At 39.7% G+C, this 22,273-nt stretch overlaps 1 long non-coding RNA gene across 1 annotated transcript; it reads right to left on the reverse strand.

Moving 5' to 3' along the window:
• Positions 1–4,395: 4,395 nt before the first annotated feature.
• Positions 4,396–17,929, reverse strand: LOC147072513 (uncharacterized). The gene is made up of 3 exons (XR_015070585.1): positions 17,772–17,929; positions 15,116–15,278; positions 4,396–5,147 (listed from the first exon to the last, which is right to left on the reverse strand). It is a non-coding gene; the product is annotated as an uncharacterized LOC147072513 (long non-coding RNA).
• Positions 17,930–22,273: the final 4,344 nt, after the last annotated feature.

Here is a 22,273-nt window from a genome sequence, read left to right on the forward strand (position 1 = left end):
ATAACAGATGTATATATATAGATTCCTAAGTTCCATACAAGAAGATGCCCCTTATAATTAGCGCAATCTATTGGCGTGACTAGAATACCCATACTAGACGCAACTGGTAGGTGGACTATACCAAGCAGCGTTGGAGGAGGGCTTCATAGATAACAGAAGTATATATGAGGAGCTCATTATCAAACACGGCCAAATCATGTTTTGGCCGATGTTCATTTTTTGATCGATTCCGGTAGGGAACTTCAATGCCCACAATTCAATATAATATTTCAGTATCAAATTCGGACAGTGTATTAAAATCGACTTAAAATGTGCTCTCAATATCAAAATCGGCCAAGTCAGAGGCATCTTTTTATCAAAGCGGCCAAGTCATCAAGGAGCCAATCAGATTGCAGCATTTCAATCAGCTCTTTTGTATGGAGTTATTTTCGCCTGATGTTTATCAAATTGAAATTTAGTGCCTGCTTGTTTCGTAATTATTAAAGTTAATTAGTGTTAAAATGCAACAAGATGTTGCAGAAGTTACTCCCGATAACGCACGGAAGTGATTACTAAGCCCATCGCAAAGGTTTTTTTGGGATTTTATCAGCAAATGGCGTATCTTCCAGAAACCCATAGAGACCAATACAAAAAATGCCTGCCGCATCATCAAAACTTGCTGCGTGCTTCATAATATTCTACGAGATGGCAATGCTAATGAAGACTATCTGTCTGTTGGACACACACCAACAATAAGAAATACAAAACATACTACGCGGAACTTACAACATATAGCAGAAGAGCAAAAAATTAAAAAATACGGTACATTGAAAGTGTCGCAAAACTTTTCGACTAGAAATCTGCAATAAAACCTCTTCTGAATAAGTTCCCTTTCAAAATCACAGAACAGAAAGTGATGACTTATGTCAAAGGGAACAAATCGACTGTCGGTGTGTCACAAACGTATGCTGGGTCTTGTGTTATGCCGGCGTTCCATTGGCGAGCCAAAAGACTTAGGACAGTAAATCATCCGATTTGTCTATGCTCTGCTACTGATCAACGAACAAATAAAAAAGTCGAGCTGTCGAAAGTCAAAAGTTACGAGTATCGTAATGTCTTCCGATAATCTTACAATTATGAGACTTGCATAAAATAATATAACAGTGAAAACAACACAAATTTTACGTTTTTTTTGTGAATTACATAAATAAAAATAAAAAAAATAATTGATAAATCGGTACTGTTCGGTTATACGGAATACAGCGGAAAACACATTTTGAAAATACCCAATATACTGGATTATTTGTTAGTTTGGGTTAGTTTAGGTTAGGTTAGGTTTGGTTAGGTTAACCTAACAAATAATCCAGTATATCGGCTATTTTCAAAATGTGTTTTCCGCTGTATTCCGTATAACCGAACAGTACCGATAAATCTCTCATTTTCTAATGCATAAATTAACAAATTAATCAATAAAAATGTTTAAAACAATTACAGATTTTTTCGGTCCGAATGTCAAATCGAAATTACGTGGTGATTGACGGACGAATTCTGGTAACTCAAAGAGTAAAATATTAAACATGTTTGAAATCCAATGAGCCTGGTCTGCAGATTTAAAACTCCGCAGATCTGGCATGCTCCATGCGAAAACAAAGTCCGAAGACTGTAAATCGTCCGACTTACGTGCCAATGGAGCACAGGCATTAGAGCTACCAATTAAAATAAAAACAAAACTATATCTACTATAAATGATACCATTCAAATATTGAACAAAATAAGCCATGTCAAGATGGCTAAAAAAATGATGTCATGAAGCTAATGAAGTTTTTCACCATCCCTCCAAATACGAAAGAATTTTATGACATCTTGGGGCTTGCACCAAATGACACTAAAGTACCTGAGACAGACGAGTTGTTTGAAGAAGACGATAATTAATTTTTGTGTTCTTATTTTACTACCAACTCGTATGTTTACAACGCTACACGGCGCAAGAGTTCATGCAGGACTTAAGCACAGACTAGGTTAGTTCAAAATACAAAATAAATTAACGCCGGTGCTCCATTGGCACGCAAGTAAGACGATTACTTGAACAGACAGAGATCGGTCTGCGTTCAACCGACAGTTGACCGGTAGCGTTCAATACGAGTTCCGACAGCAGACATGTGGCGGTCAACAATGAATGCGTTCCATTTGTATACAAACGTTGTTAAATTCGCCAACAAACAGCTCGTAAAGTAGCTCAATGTAAGCGTCACTACCACCGACTAGTGGGTGTAGTCGTTCTTTACGCCGAATGTTTATCGTTGATTTTTGGTTTTTTAATATTGAGGTTCAAAAATATTAATTGAAAATGGACAAAAAAAGTATTAGTGCATTTAACTTACAGGAGGACCTCGACTTTCGCACATAATTGGTTCCTGAAAGTGTGTGCGAATGTTAAATGTTCGAAAGTAGAGGGAAGTAAAAAAATATTTCTAAAAAATATAATCTCTATAAACTTTCAAGATAATAAAATACTATGGACATACAAAATCTTATTTTCCTAAACTGACTATTTCCTGGGATCACGATCACGAAGTCACGCTTGGGATGAGGAATCAGTACACACAACAATCAATACAGAGCCATTTTCATCAATAGAAAATTTAGAAGTATTTTATGCTATACCTTCCGCCTCAAAACTAATTGTATCCTTCGAAACACAATATGAATCACATATCGGAGAAGATTTCCATGCGATGTGCGACATTATTATTTAAAATCTTCATCTTTAATATGGCCTGGGGCCTCATCGAAAGACATTGCAAACGCAGTAGACTGTACATCTTGATTTTCACTAATCGGTGAACTCATTTGAGAATCAAATTCCGACAATTCACACGGTAATATTATTTCAGTAGACCTCGGCATACATCTATAATTTTCAATGGCTAGATCACTTAAAATATTTTGAATACTAGATTGTGCCATCAAAGCACTCTCATAACATAGAGCTTTTAACTGAGCTGCCACACTTTTACCGAACACATCGAACTGGTTTTCCCCCTGGTTAGGTTTAGGTTCTGGTCGGTTTTTATATATCATTTCCTGCATTTTTTTTAATTCGCCAATCGCACGGCAAATTGCCTTTCTATTTGATACATTTTTTTTCATTGGCCGGTCAGACTCTATATTATCCCGTGTTGAGATGCCAGATATATTGTGAAACTCTCCGGTGGAGGTGAGAGTTACATCAGTCTCCTGGATACTTGAAGACTGAAACCTAGCACTTTGAGCCCCCGCAGTGTCATCTTGAATACTCGGAGAGTTTTCTCCCTGAAAATAAAAATATATTTCATTTTTATAAAAATATTGTTTCAGGTTCCTGCTACACATGAAGAGTGTTTGATAATAGACATGAGGATTCAAGACATGAAGGGGTTTTCGAGAAGCATGTGGTGCTAACGACGGCAAACATGTATTCATTCATGATTCATGCACTCGGTTGTGGTAGTGGTTTTCAAGGGGACAAAATAGAATCACATTACTGGCGGTCGTTGACGATAACTATACGATATATAAAAATTGGAGCAAATGGGAGATGTTTGGATGTTTTTAAAAACAATTCCATTCTCCCTGATCTCGAAAAAAATATGTTACCCAATGGTAGATTGGAGATGATGAATTTCCACCTTAAAACATATGTACTGAAACTCTATAAAAGTGGACCTCTAATATAAAAACAAAATTTTTAATTACAAACTTTCGAGAGTCTGTAGAATTATTGAAAATGCATTTGGAATTCGAGCGAGCAGATTTAGAATAATTGAATGACCTAATGCAACAGATGTGTCTGCGTTGCAACTGATAAAATTATTGGCACAGCATGTGCTTTGCATAACCAGTTAAAGAAGACATCAACTACATATTTGAAAGAAGACATCAACTACATATTTGACAAGAGAAATAACTGTAGATTATGAATATGTAGATACTGGAGAAATCACACTGGGATCATGGAGGCGTGACGTAAGAACTTAGTTCGTTATTGCAGAGTATTAATTTAATAGATGGCAACCATTCATCAAGACTGGTCCGAGAATTGAGGGAAAGAATTATACCCCGTACTTTGTAATTTAAGGTGCCATCTCATGCCAGCCCAGAATAATCCATTGAATTTCACAACATTGTCGAGTTTGACAAATAAATTTGTATTTAAGTCCAGTTATATAAAAGCTTACCCCAAAATAGTTTAATGTACCCCACAAAAAGTAGTGTTTATTTTAATAGTAAATAAAAATGTTCCTTACATTATCAGAAGTCCTTCTACTCTCGTCCACGTCCTTAAGCAATGCATCCATCTCACCGTACCATTTAATGTTAGGTACGTAGACATTATCAGGATCACAGCCAGATGTTTTTGACCTTTCGATTTTTTTTCTCTCCTGATAGTATGTAGATCGTAAATTTCGCATTTTGGTTTTAGCTTCAGGTATGCCAAAACTATGTTTGTTCATTGCTTCCAAAATTTTTTGGTATGATGCCTCCCGCATCTGTTTATTTTTGTACGTAGGAGATTTCGTATTCCATAGACATTCGTAAGATCTAAACTCTTGAATGAATGTGACAGTTGTTTCCGAGTTCCACTTTTCTGCCATTTTAAATTTGTACAGAAAAATACGCACAGCAAATACAACAAATAATCACGCACTTTCTTGATTGTATTCTTATTAGCCACTAAACACTAGTTGATTTGTTAACACGTTGCGACACAAGTTTCGAATGCTGCCGCAAGTGCAAGTGAGTACGGTGGGAGTATGTACTAACGATTTGTAAATAGGAAATTCACTCACATTTTTACTAATGCTTATCAGCATTCGGCCTGTTTACATGTGTCAGTACTAGTACGAGTAACGAGTACTAATGAGTAGTACTAAGTCTGTGTAAACAAGCCTTTAAACAATCAATGAGTAACATTCATAATCCTTAAGATAATGAAGAAACATTACTTAAAACTGCACTTAATCAAAGAGGGAAGTGTTCACCCGAGAGATTTAGTTCAATTTAGTTATTATTAGACGTGTGCTCATATTCGTTCCTGGTTTGTTTCAAGGTAGAGTAGATTTTGTTTTGTGAACGGAGAACTTTCTGCGACTCCTGTATCTTCTGCTCCATAGTATTGGTAGATCCTCCTGTAATATAAGTAACCATAAATTACTCTACAGTAGACTCCAGATTATCCGGTCTAATGGTGAGGAGAGGCGGCATGGATAAACGAAAAACACGGATAATCCGAACTATGGTTTTTTTTTCTTTTTAAAATACTACATAAATTTTATTATACATTGTAACGCGATGAACTTGTCACCTAAAGAAACCATAAATATACTTTCTTAACTGGCAACACCAAACTCATGCTGGCTGCAAATAATCAACGGCCGGAGCAGACAAGGTGGGGGGGACGTAGCGGCGGGGGGAGAACACGAGTGCGTGGGAGGCAACTTCCTTCTTCTGGTTCGAAACGTTCTACGGGGCGGACGCGCTCGTGCCGCGCAACGCGGTCGTGTTAGGAGCACACGCTTCAACAATGGATGGCATATTTCCATACCCGTGTCGAAGGGTAAAGTGCTAGTGTCATCTTCACCCGGGAATACACCCCTTGGACTTGGAAATGGAAGGACGTTGAGGAGGGCTCGATGCATGTAAATATGTAATTATAAATTGTGTCTAGGTTAGTGCCATTTGCTGGTGACGGAGACGCTCCTGTGAGAACCTCCGTCCCACTTCTTTTATATATAATCTTTTGTAAACCTTCGCTGAAATAATCTCTCATTAAATGTAACCGCATTTCAGCGATATACTTTGAAACCTCTTTCACTTATCAACCTAGAGTCCCAGTAAACACATGGTCTTTTGCAGCTGTTTCCCTCCCAAAGAAAAGCTAGCTGGCGTCCAACCCTGTTGGACGGGGGCACCTCAAAGGTTGAAGGAAACGTGCAAGCCTAACTCCAGACTCCTGGTGAGTCTGGGAATCCACGCCAAGGGAGTTGCTTCCCGGCGTGGGTTTAAGCTATTCCAAATATGTACCGATCTAAATTTCTTGTTAAATATCTGTAGATAAAATATTCTTTTTCATATATGTTACATTTGCGCCTCCAACGCGATTTGGACGGTGAAGTTGGTTTCATGTTTCCTGTGCCTTGCGAGAGTTTTTGTCACCAGCATTCAATCATATTATATGTTATATTTGTATGTATTTCTTCCGTAGTGCATTTTGTCTAGTTAGCCGAGCGCTTCTGGAATGTTCTATAATTACGGAACATTTGTGGTTGGGTATACCAGAAGTGAGCGACTGCGCGCATTCTTAAAAAAAAATGCGGGGACTTCTGGTTGAACATTCACAATAGCAGGACGCACATTACTTGCGCTCTGCCATAGTAACTTAGTTAACTTTACTCAGTTTTAGTATTGATAATAGTAACATTAGTGTGGTTTTGAAAATGTTTCTGCATTGTGGAAATTAATTTTTATTTATTTGACACGATCAAATAAGTGACGACACGTGATTTTGTGAACGAGTGTGAAGTTTTTGAGGGAGCATTTCCGCTTTCTACGCGCAAGGATGGTTGGTTAGAATCCAACATCCGAATTACATCCACGTTTATCTGTGCAATCCATGCACACTTATAACTTTTGCGTTAATCATTTAACGCGCTTTTGTATAATTAACATGTTGTGCCTTCCAATATACTGTTATAGAATTTATTGAAAAGCACATGTTCGTGGATATCAATCATCATAATCAAGTCAGGAAACTTGAGACTAATGGTGAAAGACGACGGAGAGGACGTTTTTATTTTCATTCCCTGCCATACACCCAGGAGGCACTCTTGGATTTTTCACGTTGGAGGAACGTGAAGTCGCTTCTGAAGGATGTTGGATAAGACGTAGAAGTCACGTGACCTTCCAGTTCACGACGATGTTCGACGTTCTCAATCAAAGCTAAGTCTTCCTGCAATTACTTAAATGAATTCTCGTCTATAAAAAGATTAGCTTGAATGAAAACCTACAAGATAGTCAGACTATTGTTTCCATTTGGTCACATAGCATATCTTGTGCGTCCTCAGATTAATGGTAAAATTTATTTTTTGGTTCGATCCAAATAACAATTTCAGTGGAGATCGTAATTTCGTAACAACTTTTTGTTACAAAATTCACGAGCGCTCACCTCTTGCCAGAAAAGGGCAGAAGTCACACCGACTCGCGTAGGATTTTTTCCTTTGCGCCGTGCCGTAATTAATTTCGAGTGTTTTAATATTTGTAGTGCGCGTCATTCCAGAATATTCGGTTAAGAATTGTGTGATGTCATTGTAGTTACGTCATGCTATGTTTAGTCATAGGTAGGATTAGAATAATTTTACAATTAAATTATTTCAGGATAATTATTATTGTATTTCTCTGTAAATTGTGTGCCAGTTTGTTTACTCAGTTTCGATCAGTGTATAGGTCGGTGGTTGTTCGTTGTGGCTTGGTGCATTTACGTTTTAGTATAGCAACAAATAATACTCATATTCCGTAAAAAGATATGTAATAACTAATACACAGCTAGCAATTAATTTATGGTGTGGGTGTAGACATCCGCATCATTTTCCATTTAGTATATAAGACTTGGCTAGTTTTATGTTACTTTCTCGAAATGGTATGGTCAAACGTTAACGACGTCAAAAATTTTGTGGTTCCACGCGGAGGTTTGTTTGAGTTTCTCAAGGTGCCTTTTGGTACCTAAAACTTGAGCGCGGAATTGCAGAGATTGTCTGACAATTCAAGGCAGGAGATCTGCCCCTTGATGACTCTAATTGGAAAGAGTGCGTCAAGGGCGCGGATAGAACAAAACTGATCTCAGAGTTTCATAGTGGAAACGCTTCTGTGCATTTTGGCACATTCAAAACTTTCAAGCGCATTTCCTCACTGTTCTATTGGCCAGGGATTTACAGAGATGTGAAGTTATTCATTAAGGGTTGTGCTATATGCAAAGCATATAAACACACAACTAATGCACCGGCGGGACTTATGTCGAATCCGAAGGAAGTCGACCGCCCGATGCAATCATTGTCGATTGACTTGATAGGGCCTCTACCAAAATCGAAGGAGGGATACATGCATATTCTCTCAGTTGTCGACGTCTTTTCTAAATATGTGTGGTTACACCCACTTAGAAAAGCTACAGCAACACCTATCATAAAATTCATTGAACAGGAGATCTTTCTTAAACATGGAGTACCCAACAGTATTCTAACGGACAATGGTCGTCAATTCATATCTAAAGAATTCAAGGCGTTCATTAAGAAGTATTCTATCCCCAAATTGTTCCTTAATGCGGTGTACTCTCCGCAAAGCAACACAGTTGAGAGATATAACCAGACAGTGGGTACCTCACTGGCAATCCTAGTAGGAAAGGATCAGAGACTCTGGTCGCAATATCTTCAAAGCGTGCAGACTGCGATAAACGCATCTGTAAACTTAGCAACCAAGTACTCCCCCTTTTTCCTCATGCATGGTCGAGAGATAATCTTGGATGGTCGTTTTCATCTTCCAAAAGACTATCTCAAGGCCAAAGACTCAGTTCTCCCCGCGGCAGCAGACTGTGCGCAGTATGCTGATCGCATACAGAACTTGCCGTTCGTCTTTGAAATCGTCCAAGCTCAGCTTTTGGAAAATTTTCAATCGAACGCTAAAAGGTATAATCTCCGAAGGAAAGATGCTGAACTTGTCATAGGCCAGAGGGTCTGGCGTAAGAACTTTAGAATCTCAGATGCGGCAAATTATTTCAGTACCAAGCTCGCGCAACGGTACGTGGAAAATATAGTTTTAACTAAGATCTCTCCGTTGGTTTATGAATTAGGTGATCTGAATGGTAAGCCGTTAGGTCGATTTCATATAAAGGACATCGCCAAATATTAGTTAATAATTGTCTCGTCCAACATCATCGTTAGATATATTACTTCATATTGTGCCTTGTCATATACATAAGTCTAGTATAATTTGACATAAGTCTTCCAACATAAGACTTTGTCGTTAAGTTAAGTACAGTGAAACCTTGGTCCAACTACATTGACCATTGCGTTCACAGGGAGAATCAAAGTAGTGGTTGTTTGTGTTGGAAGGAATTCGATAGGTGAGCAAATTTTCGCTCAAGTGAGGGTGCGGAATTGTGTGAGATTTCGATGAAAACGGAAATCTCACTAAACGCAGTTTTCATTCTTCATCTTTTGCTCCATGGTCACCATCACATTCCAAGGGACGTAATGTGTTGAAGGGGTGTATTACTGCTCTCTGTTTGCTGCAGAGGACCAGTCGCATATATACAACTTGTGGTTTCGACTTGCGTCACTTTGTGCCTGCCTACGGTGTGCGCGAACATCACCAAAGTCACAGTGCGCAATTCAATCTCTTTCTTCTTACTTACGTAACTCGGGTCAATTCACCATGGTTCGATTAAACATTTGTGGTAATTGACAATGCGAGTCCCAAGTCCAACACTTCTCATTCAAGTTGACACTCGTCGCGAAACACAATGTTCAGGATGTGCAATTAATGATTACACATTCCCGTTAACTTGTCGCTGACTTTGTCCACTCGTCTTCTCGAGCCAGTCAAGTGTGCTAAAAGCAGACAGCCAGCAGCACAACTGGTGAGACCTTACATAAACAAGCATCGATTTGATCTTCACTGTTTCAAAAAGACTTGTCTATTCCTCATTTCTAGCGTAACACAGATTTCACATGCAGGAAGCATGAAAATCTAGTAGTGTTACTAGGTACATCACTACTAACCACTAACAAATGCAAATTTGCACGTCGTTTCAGTGCAAGTAGTCCTTAATAATATTTCCAAGCGCACATCAAATGTTGCTAGGATATTATTCCACCTACTGAGAGAATCTTCTTGATGTCTCAAAGTCTGAATTAATTTTACTTACATGTTTATTTACTTAAGTTTTTGTGTGTGTTGTCCCATAGGCATAAACATCCATAAATTAAGTAAAGTGCGTTTTGATCGCACCATTGTAAGTAACATACTAACGGAACCGTTATCGTGTCATAACACATAAGGTCTCCATGTTAGCCGTCTGTGCATTTTCACGGGCACTTCACATGGTAGGTGGATGTGAACCCCTTTTCTACAGTCTATCTTCTTCCCTGATATGTCATATGTGTCTAGTTTGACCACCCCGTTCCTTGCAGAGTTCTGTGGTTGCACTCCCAACTGCCTCGGATCACCTATGATTCCCAGACAACGGACGTCGCTCTGCGTCTAATCCTGGAAAATTGCATTTGTTCAAGTAGCCTTGTAAGCTCCAAGCAATGTATATCCGTGCCCACGAATTCCAAGGGAGGACATTCATGCTCTTCTTCGTCATTTGGCGAAAGGGGTGATGGTCATACCACAGATTCCTCTGTGTTTGACACATGCTAGATGCACACATCTAGCGGTCTTTGTTTACATACTGTATTGTCACTTCAATATAAGTATAGTGAACGAAGTACTCGTACGATCATATTGTACAGCGATAGCATATAACCTATCCTTCGCACTAAGTACACATGTCTGTACCGAATTCGAACAACAGTTTCCTCTGCGTTCGACACAAGCTGGATGGTAACATCAAGCGCCTTCTATGTACTGTGTTGTCATTTCGATAATAAGTATAGTTAAATAAGTGTTCAAACTTTCATGTTTTACATGATAGCACCAAAGCTGTCTCGTCTCTTGGAACATCAGTAAAGGAATGACACGAATGGTTGTCTTGCAACTTACAAAGTTATGTACCCCTCCAAGGTACACGGCATTCATTATGTTTCACTGAGAGACACCCGCAATATGGCGTTCTGCATCGTATCGATGAAGGATCTACCTTACCGGGATTTAGTTATTATTAAATAGGGTAACATGTGCCGTCCCCTTAGTATTTAACAATATAATTTAGATTTACTATAATTTAGCATTTAACAATGTAGTTAAAATGCAACTGCAAACGTACCATCATCACCTGATCATGGTACTTACAAAAATAATGTAGCAGTCTCTGCCACACAAACTATGGTTAAAATCCATATTTATGTCTTAACAAGTACACTTGAATCACAAGATGATCATACTTGCTAGTAATTTATAAGCAAAATGTAAATTCTTTCAATATGGAAAGAGCACAAATATGTCTGTTCAAAGACATCCATACCTGATGGGAATACCACGGAAAAACTGTACTCACTATGTGAAAATTATTGTGCGGTATGCACGATGAAAATGTATAAGATTCTATTTTTTATAAAAAAAATGAACTCTCATATTATTGTTAAGAAATACTATAGTTGCGTTTCTACGTAACAAGATAAGCCTAACTAATGTAAGAAATGTTGTTTGTTTTGCATACAAAAGTTTGTTATCAATTTCAGAATTGCTGTATTCAACATAATGTTACATCTGGACGATGATTTCGTGTGCTAGCAGTAACGTAGAGATCCACAGGGGATAGACAGCAAGTAATGAGCACCATTGCGGCCATGAAATACGCTTGAACTCCTGCTGGTCTGAGACGTGCTGCGTCACAGCCTGTGCTGTGAATACCAGATGAAAGTTAAGTTGACCTCTTTGTAATGTTTCCCAACTATTGTAAACGTAGAGCTTGCATGTAAGTCATGCATATGGAATTTACGACACAACTCCGTAGAAAGAGTGTGTCTCTTCCAACAATGTAACCTTGATGTTGCGAACACGCAACGAGATCTGTACCAGAGATGTACGCCCGATCTCACGATACAGATGAAATCGCTATGAAGGACACTAAGATGTTGTAAACTTGTAAATATAGCTTAATTAAAGCATTTAGTATAAGAGATTGGCAGCTGTGAGAAAAACAACTGTGAGGTCTAGTCTCACTTGCTCTGTTTGTTTGGTCAATTCTCTAATTACACACCGGACTCTGTGTTGTGAGTCGTGTAATTGGGAGAGGGTCAATCCAGCTGGGAAAAGCAGTGTGTCCTGGCGCTGTGATATGACTGTTGATAGGAAGGTACTGGAAAAGTCCGTTCTGTCAAATTTTTAGGGTGCGCGACCAAGCAAACTCAAGTGGGGACCTCAAGAACCAACTCTTAATAGCTTAGTAATTCATATTGTCTAATACATATGAACGCTTGTGGTTACTTATTCCGCATAAGCTGGAAGCATTTAGAATTAATAATTTTCGGAAAAAACGACTCGGCATAAAGACCGGTCAACAAGATGTGTGACTCAACACGTCACAAAACATAACATTAGAGGCAGATGCAAGTTTGGAGTTGAGCTGTAGCGTTGTGGACCTGGATAGTCTCTGATTAAATTCGTGCTAGACTCATGGGATCACGCACGCAGGAGTCGTGCTCGCCTTTAGGTTAAGGTCCCCTTTAGTTATAAGCAGCGTCCGCGAGGAGAGCGTGACGATGATCCATGAAGGACTCCCAGAGCCCTCCAGTGGGGTCCGTGAATGGCCGGGGTGGAGTACCAAGTAAACTAGATGTTAAATGAGACGATCCTTGGGAGAGTCATGCGTGCTGTGCGGCTCTGTTGACGCAAGAACACAGAGAGCGGGCGCCGGCGCAGGAACCTCCCGATGATATACAGATGGCAAGAGCCGTTGTATGCACTAGAGTAGTCACGAAGAATGAGCCTTGGTCATCCTCGGCATCCCTGCGGGATGGCGCTGGCGAAGTTTATAGGTTATAGATTCATGATCAACATAAACTTCTGCGCGCCCAAACAGAAATTTATTATTTTAATGGTAGTTCAATAAGCCAACGTGGCAATGAATGGTATTTTCTTGTATCATAAATTCATTTTCAGAGAGAGGTCCGGGCCCGCTTCACGCGGTTCCCCTTCAAGCTGCATCACTTGTGCATATGTCTTTCAGAATACCACACTTATCGTCACCGCTTAATTGCCACGATAAGCATCCGATGGTCTAGTAAACCATCTATTTTCAGATTCAGATAGTAAACAAGATGAGCTTGGAGAAGCTCACGTCACGACATCGTACGTTGGTCACTCCAGAAGCAATTTAGACGTCAACATGAGGGAGCCCGAAATGGCATACCTCAGACGCGGAAGAAGGAGCGCTGAGAATTAGGTTCTCAAGCGCTGAGAATAAGTTGCATTAGCAATCGGTTTGCTTTGAGCTGTGGGAGGAAGCAGCGGCAAACTCAAAAAGTACCAGTTCAAGAAGGATAGACTCCTTTTAGAATGGGAAACTGAAGCTACATCTAGGTCTGGCATCGGTCAGGATACCATAGAAGTGGAGGTGGTCTGAAGAGCCCCACCACACTAGATAGTCGTAAGCGTGCCTAGACAGCACCGATAAACCTATCATTCCTGCCCTTGCGACATGCTTACATGCAAGGCCCGCGTGGGGAGACAGAGGTCCAACTGTCTGTCAATTAGGAAACAACTTCTCAATGGAGAAGATTGTAAAAAATGTAATCAGCCAAGTAGCCGACGGCCTCATCAAGGATGAGTTCCGTCAAAAACTATAATTTGATTACCGAACAATAGTCATATTGTTGACAGATACTTTAATTTGTAAAATTTGTACTGTGCAAAACTATATTTCTTAAAAAGGGCCTCTATGTGATGCAAGGTAACCCCCCCAGAAGGATGGATGAAGGGAGCAAGGAGCGACGAGGAGACGTTGGCGCGCATTTCACCAGCACACAAGAGGGTCTGCGCTGGATCGCCGTCAGCAGCTCCGCCGTCAGCAGTTTCTCACCTGCCCCGACCGTCCCACCTGACTGCACCAACTTCTCATCACCAAGAAGCGGAGAACGCCCCTGGCAGGAAATTGACACCCATGACTCAATTTCTTCCTGACCAAGCGGGTGATGTAACGCGATGAACTTGTCACCTAAAGAAACCATAAATATACTTTCTTAACTGGCAACACCAAACTCATGCTGGCTGCAAATAATCAACGGCCGGAGCAGACAAGGTGGGGGGGACGTAGCGGCGGGGGGAGAACACGAGTGCGTGGGAGGCAACTTCCTTCTTCTGGTTCGAAACGTTCTACGGGGCGGACGCGCTCGTGCCGCGCAACGCGGTCGTGTTAGGAGCACACGCTTCAACAATGGATGGCATATTTCCATACCCGTGTCGAAGGGTAAAGTGCTAGTGTCATCTTCACCCGGGAATACACCCCTTGGACTTGGAAATGGAAGGACGTTGAGGAGGGCTCGATGCATGTAAATATGTAATTATAAATTGTGTCTAGGTTAGTGCCATTTGCTGGTGACGGAGACGCTCCTGTGAGAACCTCCGTCCCACTTCTTTTATATATAATCTTTTGTAAACCTTCGCTGAAATAATCTCTCATTAAATGTAACCGCATTTCAGCGATATACTTTGAAACCTCTTTCACTTATCAACCTAGAGTCCCAGTAAACACATGGTCTTTTGCAGCTGTTTCCCTCCCAAAGAAAAGCTAGCTGGCGTCCAACCCTGTTGGACGGGGGTACCTCAAAGGTTGAAGGAAACGTGCAAGCCTAACTCCAGACTCCGGGTGAGTCTGGGAATCCACGCCAAGGGAGTTGCTTCCCGGCGTGGGTTTAGCTGCTCCAAATAGCGGTCGGATCCACTCCTTTTGATAAGAAATTCTCATGTTCTACACCAGAAGGTGGCAAAGTTAGGTGGACGAGAGAGCGAGGTCGGAACGAGCGGCTTCAGAAGTATAAGTCTGATGTAGGTAAAGCTCAAATTACTCATTATGTTACATTCATGTGACAAATCTTTCCTACATTATGTAAGTAATAATAAACAAAAGTCCTTTTCTTTAATATGTTACAACATCATTATTTATTAAGAAAATCTGTGGTTTCGGTTTGTTTGCAGGAATCTTTTAATGAGTTTCTATATCAGTTTGAATTTTCCTAAGACCTATTATATTGTTGTGTACACCGTACCGTATTGTGCACGGATAATCCGCAAAACGGATAATCGGGAGTTTACTGTATTTAGTTTCATTTAGTCTCAGTCTAGTAGACAAATCTTCAATGTCTTTGGACCAGAATATACAAGTACCTCTTATACATGGCATTATGGCATTATAAAAAGGTAAAAAATATGAAAAGTAACTTGCCAGGGTGCAAATGTGTAAGTACTCTAGCCATTCTGTCGGCCGGTGTGATGAGATGCGCCCGCATTAATGAAGTGTGGTTGCACTATTCAGATGATTGTATCCAATCCAAGCTCCGTCTGCAACCCCGCTTATGCTCTCCACGTCACGTTTGAAGAATTGCATTCTATATCATAGGAAGAAAATTCAATATCAGTACATTAAAATCTATTCCAATAACTATTAGATCTAACATCAGTCATTAACTGTCATCATTTATGTATGAACATGTAGATTTTTTCACAATGGCTAATGGAAATATTTTTCTGTTCTTTTATCGAAATTATTTCACCAAAATAAAAATATAATTATATAGGTATTGGAAGTAGTATAATTATATAATTTTATGCCCGGTATTAACATATGGATCAGAATGCTGAGCACTCAGCAAACAGGATGAAAGAAGTATGGATATCTTTGAGAGAAGTGTTTTGAAAAGAATCTTTCGGGCTGTTCAAGAAGGTGGTATTTGAAGGTCAATGTATGATGAGGAGCCATACACACTTTATTGAGGCAAAAAAGATCATGTGGCATATGAAAATGTAGAAATTGCGCTGGATCGGCCGCATGTATAGAATGCCGGAGGATATACCGGCAAGGCGGGCTATGTACACAACCCCCGATGGCCAGAGATGACCTGGACGGCCGAAATCGAGATGGCTGAACAGTGCCACGGGATATTTAAAAATACTCGGTCAAAACAATTGGAGAGTGTCGGCGCTGGATCAACCAGGATGGAGGAAGTTTTTGAAGGAGGAAGGACCCACCAAGGATTGTAGTACCATAAATGATGATGATATATAATTTAACATGTCTCATTTTAATAGATAAAATGATTTGATATTGCATAACAAAGTATTGCAAAGATTGCGTTACTATATGTATTTCGCTCACTTGCAGAGCTATTCTTTACTGTAAACATGCTATCCTTTTCTGTTATTTTTATTGGTCCAAATTAACATGGAAGCAATTCCATACACAAGGCGGTTATCTACCATAATTGGTAATTCGTAACATGGTGAAAATTTAACTTAGTACACCTGTCGTGTGAAATACATCTCTATTTTGCGAAGCTCAGTCAAATTCGGCTATGTTCGTCGTGCAGGCTTATCTATGGTTTTTTCCACCCGAATCCCAAAATTTTGTATTGGGTGTTAAGTAATATGTTAGAATAGCCTCGCCTCGTTGGTGGGTTTTACCAATCAAAAGTACTAATAATTATGTTTGAGTTTATCTAATATTATAATAATTATTGTCCATACTGTGTGGTGGGTATAGGAACACAACTATGTAATGTGGGAAAGGGGTGAATGCATTTGTTTAGGTACATAGGTTTTTTGGTAAATGTCAGAAAATTAAGTGACGTAAGAGTACTTAATCGCTGATAGGTGCTCCTATGGTCATTTAAAGCAAATTAAATCAAAATTACCGGCCGGAAAAATTTATAAGCTTTATTCAAAACATTCCACGACAACATGTTTTAAATACTTCCGATCCGAGTGGAAAAAATCCCACAAACATGACCACAGTAAAGTTGCTTGTTTGGCAGTGCATATTTTCCTTTTATACTGGAATATAAAAAAAGCGTTTCTAAACAGTTTTTATATAACTTTCAAATCGTTTTTAAAAATGTTTAATTGTTCGCATGCAGATGTAGGTCAGCATGTACTAAACTTGAGAAAAGTCTAATTTCTCCCCCACTTAGAGTCTGTCTCCTATAACTGGCGTGCCGGTTTCTCCCCCGCTTCACCATCCATCTCGTTCCCTCCCATTGAAAACTAGAACAGTTGTACGTGATGGCACAATGTGTACGCCAGTTTATAGAATACAGACTCTATCTTATGATTTTTGAGTAATATTATACTGTCCAAGAAGATCTTCTTGGCTACATGTTGAAACTGTGAACTAACAAGCTTCTACCATTTTCGATTATACTGCCTTCCGGTTAGCGTCGAGTTATCCACGTGTTAAAACAGTGAACTAAACAAGCTCCTTCTATTTATCGACGACAGCGACTTTCGGCTTATGCCTAAATCTTCTTGTTGGACAGTAGTACTCCATATCTCGTTTTGTGATCGAGGTCTTTTGAGACCAAATCCAAAACCTACTTTAACCTAAGAATAAGTAGGTTGTGTTAGGTTTTTGGTCTCAAAACACCTTAACCAAAATGAATCATGGAGTACTACATTAGCGAGTTTTGTTCTGGTTAAAATGCGATTCATCATGGTAACTATTCGGCAGCCGCTATGAAATTCCAAAAAGTGTCATTTAAACAATAAAATATGTACCTATGTAGTATGCAAAATAAACCAGCATCCCCATTTGTACTTGAAAAATGTGACTGGCGAGAAAGATTTTCATATGTAAACTTTAACTGGCGACACTAAATCGATATATCTGTAAATACTATAGAATATACCCAATGGAGTTACCATTACCGACCGAAACATCCAATAGGGTAGCAAACAATCATCCGCACAACGAATTGAAGTTTGTTTTAATTAATATATTTACAAACATTCATTTGAAAGTAGATCACCTTCACCGCCAAACAGAGCAAAGCATTTATTATACAAAAGCATGCAAATATTTAGGTAGGTAAAACCTGGTCTGTACTTACAATTATTGTACGTTGTAAATGTTTTATTTGAGTTAATAATAGAGGAAACCCATATATTAAACATTTACTCGAAGAACTTACTGTTGACAAACAGGTCACGTTTGGCAAATCAGTGAATAAAATAATGGAGGACCTACTGTCAAATTTTCTTGTGAATTGTCAACTTTTAACTTTATAGTTTACACAGGCCATAGATAATTATTTAATGAGGACAGGAGACGCCGTCGGCCGTAGTGTGCGACACAGTGTTGCCATCTTTTTGCGACCGAAATATAGTACCCGGTCCAAGAAATTATGGCATTTCAGCAAAAAATTATAGTACGTGTTGTCACAAAATAATGTTGAAACAAAGAAATTGAAGACTCAGTCCAATCTCTTTGTGTTGAAAATGGGATTTTTGCGGAAACAGAACATGACCGTGAAAACCCAAAATCCTCTTTATATTTGACTCAAGCTGTGATAGAAATAAACTATGGTGCCATACAAGTGCCATAGTAATATGTTTGAGAGTTGAATTCAAATCGTAATGACATTGTACACACTACGGTGACGTCATGCAGGACAAGTTTTGATGGGTTAAATCAAAAATACATATGAAATGGGTGTCACAGGCTGACTTCCTGATATATTGTATTAATTAATTCTAAAATACAAAATGATGACGTATTCGATTCTGCCGTAGGCATTTGGTTGTAATAACAACATACCTACTAGGTAAACTGAAAGTTAAGGCTATGGCCACATATGTAGGTACCTTGCTTGGTGGCTACGTGCTAGGTGACAACCTAGCGAACGGACGCACATTATACTATCGTACTATTGCAATGGCCACCTACACGCTTCGCGCCTCGCTACGTGATTATTAGTCACCTAGTGAGTCTCCCGGCGTATAAACGTGTTGGTTATTTTTATTGTGTCACCTAGTGATTTTACAAGATGGAGGATGTTTAGAATATTTCTTCAGTATGACAAACGTCAAACACCGTATATTTTGAGGTTATGAATAATGACGCATGGGCCGTAATGTGCCCATAGACGAAAAAATAATGCGAGGCAGAGAGATGGAAAGGGATTTTACCTTACCTTAATGATACAATAAGTTGTTCCTCGGGTAATCTACGAGGGTGGGTCAATAATTCCTTAGAAAAAAGCATTAAAACAGTTTTTATTTTTGTATTTTTTTTTATTTCTCAACATAATCTCCTTGGAGCTCAATACACTTGGTAAGACGTTTCTCAATTTTTTTAAACCGTCAGAAAAATAAATTTTCGGAAGGTCCTCAAAATAAGCATTTGTCCGATCGATGACTTCTTCATTTGAAAAAAAACGTTGTCCACTTAGCCATTTTTTAAAGTTTGGGAAAAGGAAAAAGTCACTGGGGGCTAAATCTGGCGAATACGGTGGGTGGTCGACCAATTCGAACTTCAATTCTTCAATTTTAGCCATTGATCGTAAACATGTGTGAACACGGGCATTGTCCTGATGAAAGAGGATTTTTTTCCTGTTTAAATGAGGCCATTTTTCTTCAATTTCGTTTTTTAGCTGGTCCAATAAAGATGCATAATAATCCCCTGTTATTGTTTTTCCTTTTTCCAAATAGTCAACGAAAATAATTTCACGTGCATCCCAAAATACAGTAGCCATAACCTTACCAGCTGATTTTACGGTTTTCGCCTTCTTTGGACATGGTTTGTCTTCGCAATCCACTGCTTTGACTGTTCTTTCGTCTCGGGAGTATAGTGGTGTATCCATGTTTCATCTACAGTCACAAAGCGACGAAAAAATTCATCCGGATTGCGTTGCATGAGTGACAACAGGGCTTTAGAGGCCACCACCCTATTGCGTTTATTGTCGACTGTGAGCAAACGCGGCACCCATCTTGCAGAAATTTTTTTCATGCCCTTGTCATGTAAAATAGAAATGACGCTACCTTTTGAGATCCCTGTAACCTCAATTATCTCACTCAACTTTAATCTTCGGTCACTTAACACCATATCGTGGATTTTATTGATCATTTCTGGTGTAGTCACCTCTACAGGACGTCCTGAGCGTGGTTCATCCTTTGTTGATGTACGACCATGTTTAAATTCATTTAACCAGTTATAAATAGTTGCAAGTGAAGGAGCCGATATGCCGTGAACTAAATCCAACTCATTTTTTATTTCCTTTGCTGTTAACCCTTTTATATTAAAATGTTTAATAACAGCTCTAAACTCAATTTTCTCCATTTTCCATTTTTCCATTTTCCACAAGCAAATTTTTTTTTAAATGTACGAAAAACACACAACAACCCGACCAATCTGATTGAAACTTCGCAGCATACTGAATCGGTAGTGCCGCTGCATGAAAACAAACCGCTTACAGTACTAGTCGCGCCACTTGTCGGCTTTTCTAAGGACTTATTGACCCACCCTCGTATCTAAATAACCTTTTGTAATGTCTCTTTTAATTTGCCCAACAATAAGTCAATTAAGGTTTCCTGGTCATCTTCAAATAACTAAAAAACTTTTCATCGTATTTCCGAAATTCTTTTTATAGAAGTTGAAACTCTCCGAGTACTTCGAGATGAATAAATTGACATTATTCGAATTTGACTTTGTCTATTGAAGTCCTTGAGATAGGGTTTGCTCTTTCTTCTTCGCGTGAGGTTATATTTTACTAATTTATTTTCCTTTTTCTTGTCGTTGGTCATTCCTCCCTTTTTATTTACTGGTCATACCCGCGCGTCCATTTTTTATGTAGGGAGTTTGGGACCCCTTTGTCTTCATTCTAGATTTGGCTTTCTTACTGATTAGATGTTGCAATTGACATTTCATTTACAACTATCAAAAAAATTATCTTTGACGACCGTTAAAAGTGATGGTTAAGTGATTATGGCGCAACATCTGAATGACCGTGAGGAGGATATTTTAAAAGCAATGGACACCAGACGGCGAAGCAGAACTGCTAGGAAAAGTTCAACGTACGAGCGTCGATTAAGATGCTGATGTTTGAGGTATCCTCGTTACCAGTGGCGCACCCAGGGGGGGGGGGCAGGGGGGCCTGGCACCCCCCAAACATGAATATTATCAGAATGATTTTAAAGATTGAAATTGAAAGCCAGTAAACTATAGGCTACATTTGGGCTTAGACAAATAAAAACACGGCAAAAAATAATTTGTAATTCTCCAGGACCCACCCTTTTTAGAAAAAATTCTTAGATTTTAATTTCTAACACAGAAATTTCGAAACACTAATGTCAAGTTTTTTTAAAAACCCAATCCCTAATGGAACTGTCAAAAAATTCTCGGTGTCCACCCGAATTCCGGAGTGGTGTAGGTCATGGCTGAGGAGGGCTGACAGGGCTCTAGCCTGGGGGCCCGGGCTGTGGGGGGCCCGGCGTGTCAGGTTGACCAGATAAGTGAGATAAACACACATCATAAATTAGCTTTAATATTAAAAAGTCACCTGCGGCGCAATTATAATTCATAGTCATGAACATTTTCAATTACTTATATAATTGTGCAATATATATTTTGATTATTATGTGTCGATACTCGACAGCTCCATTATTAAAGTAGATGTATTAAAAATACCCAATAATTCACTGTATAAGTACCCTTACATTGAACTAAAACACAATTTGAAAAAAGTTAATGTAGTGTTTCATACTGCCTTTAATCTTAGCGGTAGGTAGGGGGGCCGCCAAATATCCTAGCCTGAGGGCCCGTTTCAGGATGTGGGGACCATGGTGTAGGTACACCGAGTGCAAAAAAGAACGATAAACGAGAAATTAGGCTGTGAAGAAGAAAAAGAGCCTATGGGACTAATTTACATTCTCCTCCTTGCCCCCCCCCCCCCCAATATTAAATCCTGGGTGCGCCACTGCTCGTTACGTACCTTATTTCAGCAGGGGGACCGGCAAGGAGTGGCACAATGCCCAAAAACAATTCTTGGCGGCCCCTACGTTCGTAGAGTTAGGTCTAAATGACGAGTTGCGTCGGTAAAACCACTCGTCATCAGCTAACCATCTGACGGAGAGGACCATCGCGGCCCTCCAGAATGCGATGTTTTCCAAACGGGACAGCTTCTGGAATGGTATGCAAGGGTTAGTGGATTGGGCAACCAATCCTCAAAACATCATAACAGCGATGGGCCTGTACCAGAAAATCGAAGCGAGTTTTGGGGACAACGCATAATCAAATTTGCGAGGACATCATGACTCAGATGCTTACAGATTATGCAAGCTCGGCGCCAGGTGATTTCGTCCTCAGTGAAGGATACCTTCACTCGGGAGGCACTATCAAGGATTCATCCGAGCTCAGAGTCCCGGAAGGCCCTCAAACTCACATTATAGCCGGGGTACTCCCAAGGGGAGACGTCATGTGGGAAGAGAGTTCTCCAGGGGAGGTACGGGCTCCACCAGGGGTCCGTACTCCAAGCGGAGGTGACCGCATCTGGACGACCAACAACATTGGGGGTCACCTAAGAGACTTTCGGGGAGTCTGGATGGCGTAGGGTAC

The sequence above is a fragment of the Rhyacophila brunnea genome, unplaced genomic scaffold (assembly GCF_057557595.1).
Source record: "Rhyacophila brunnea isolate RB1 unplaced genomic scaffold, BYU_Rbru_1.0 scaffold_2, whole genome shotgun sequence".
Lineage (NCBI taxonomy): Eukaryota > Metazoa > Arthropoda > Insecta > Trichoptera > Rhyacophilidae > Rhyacophila > Rhyacophila brunnea.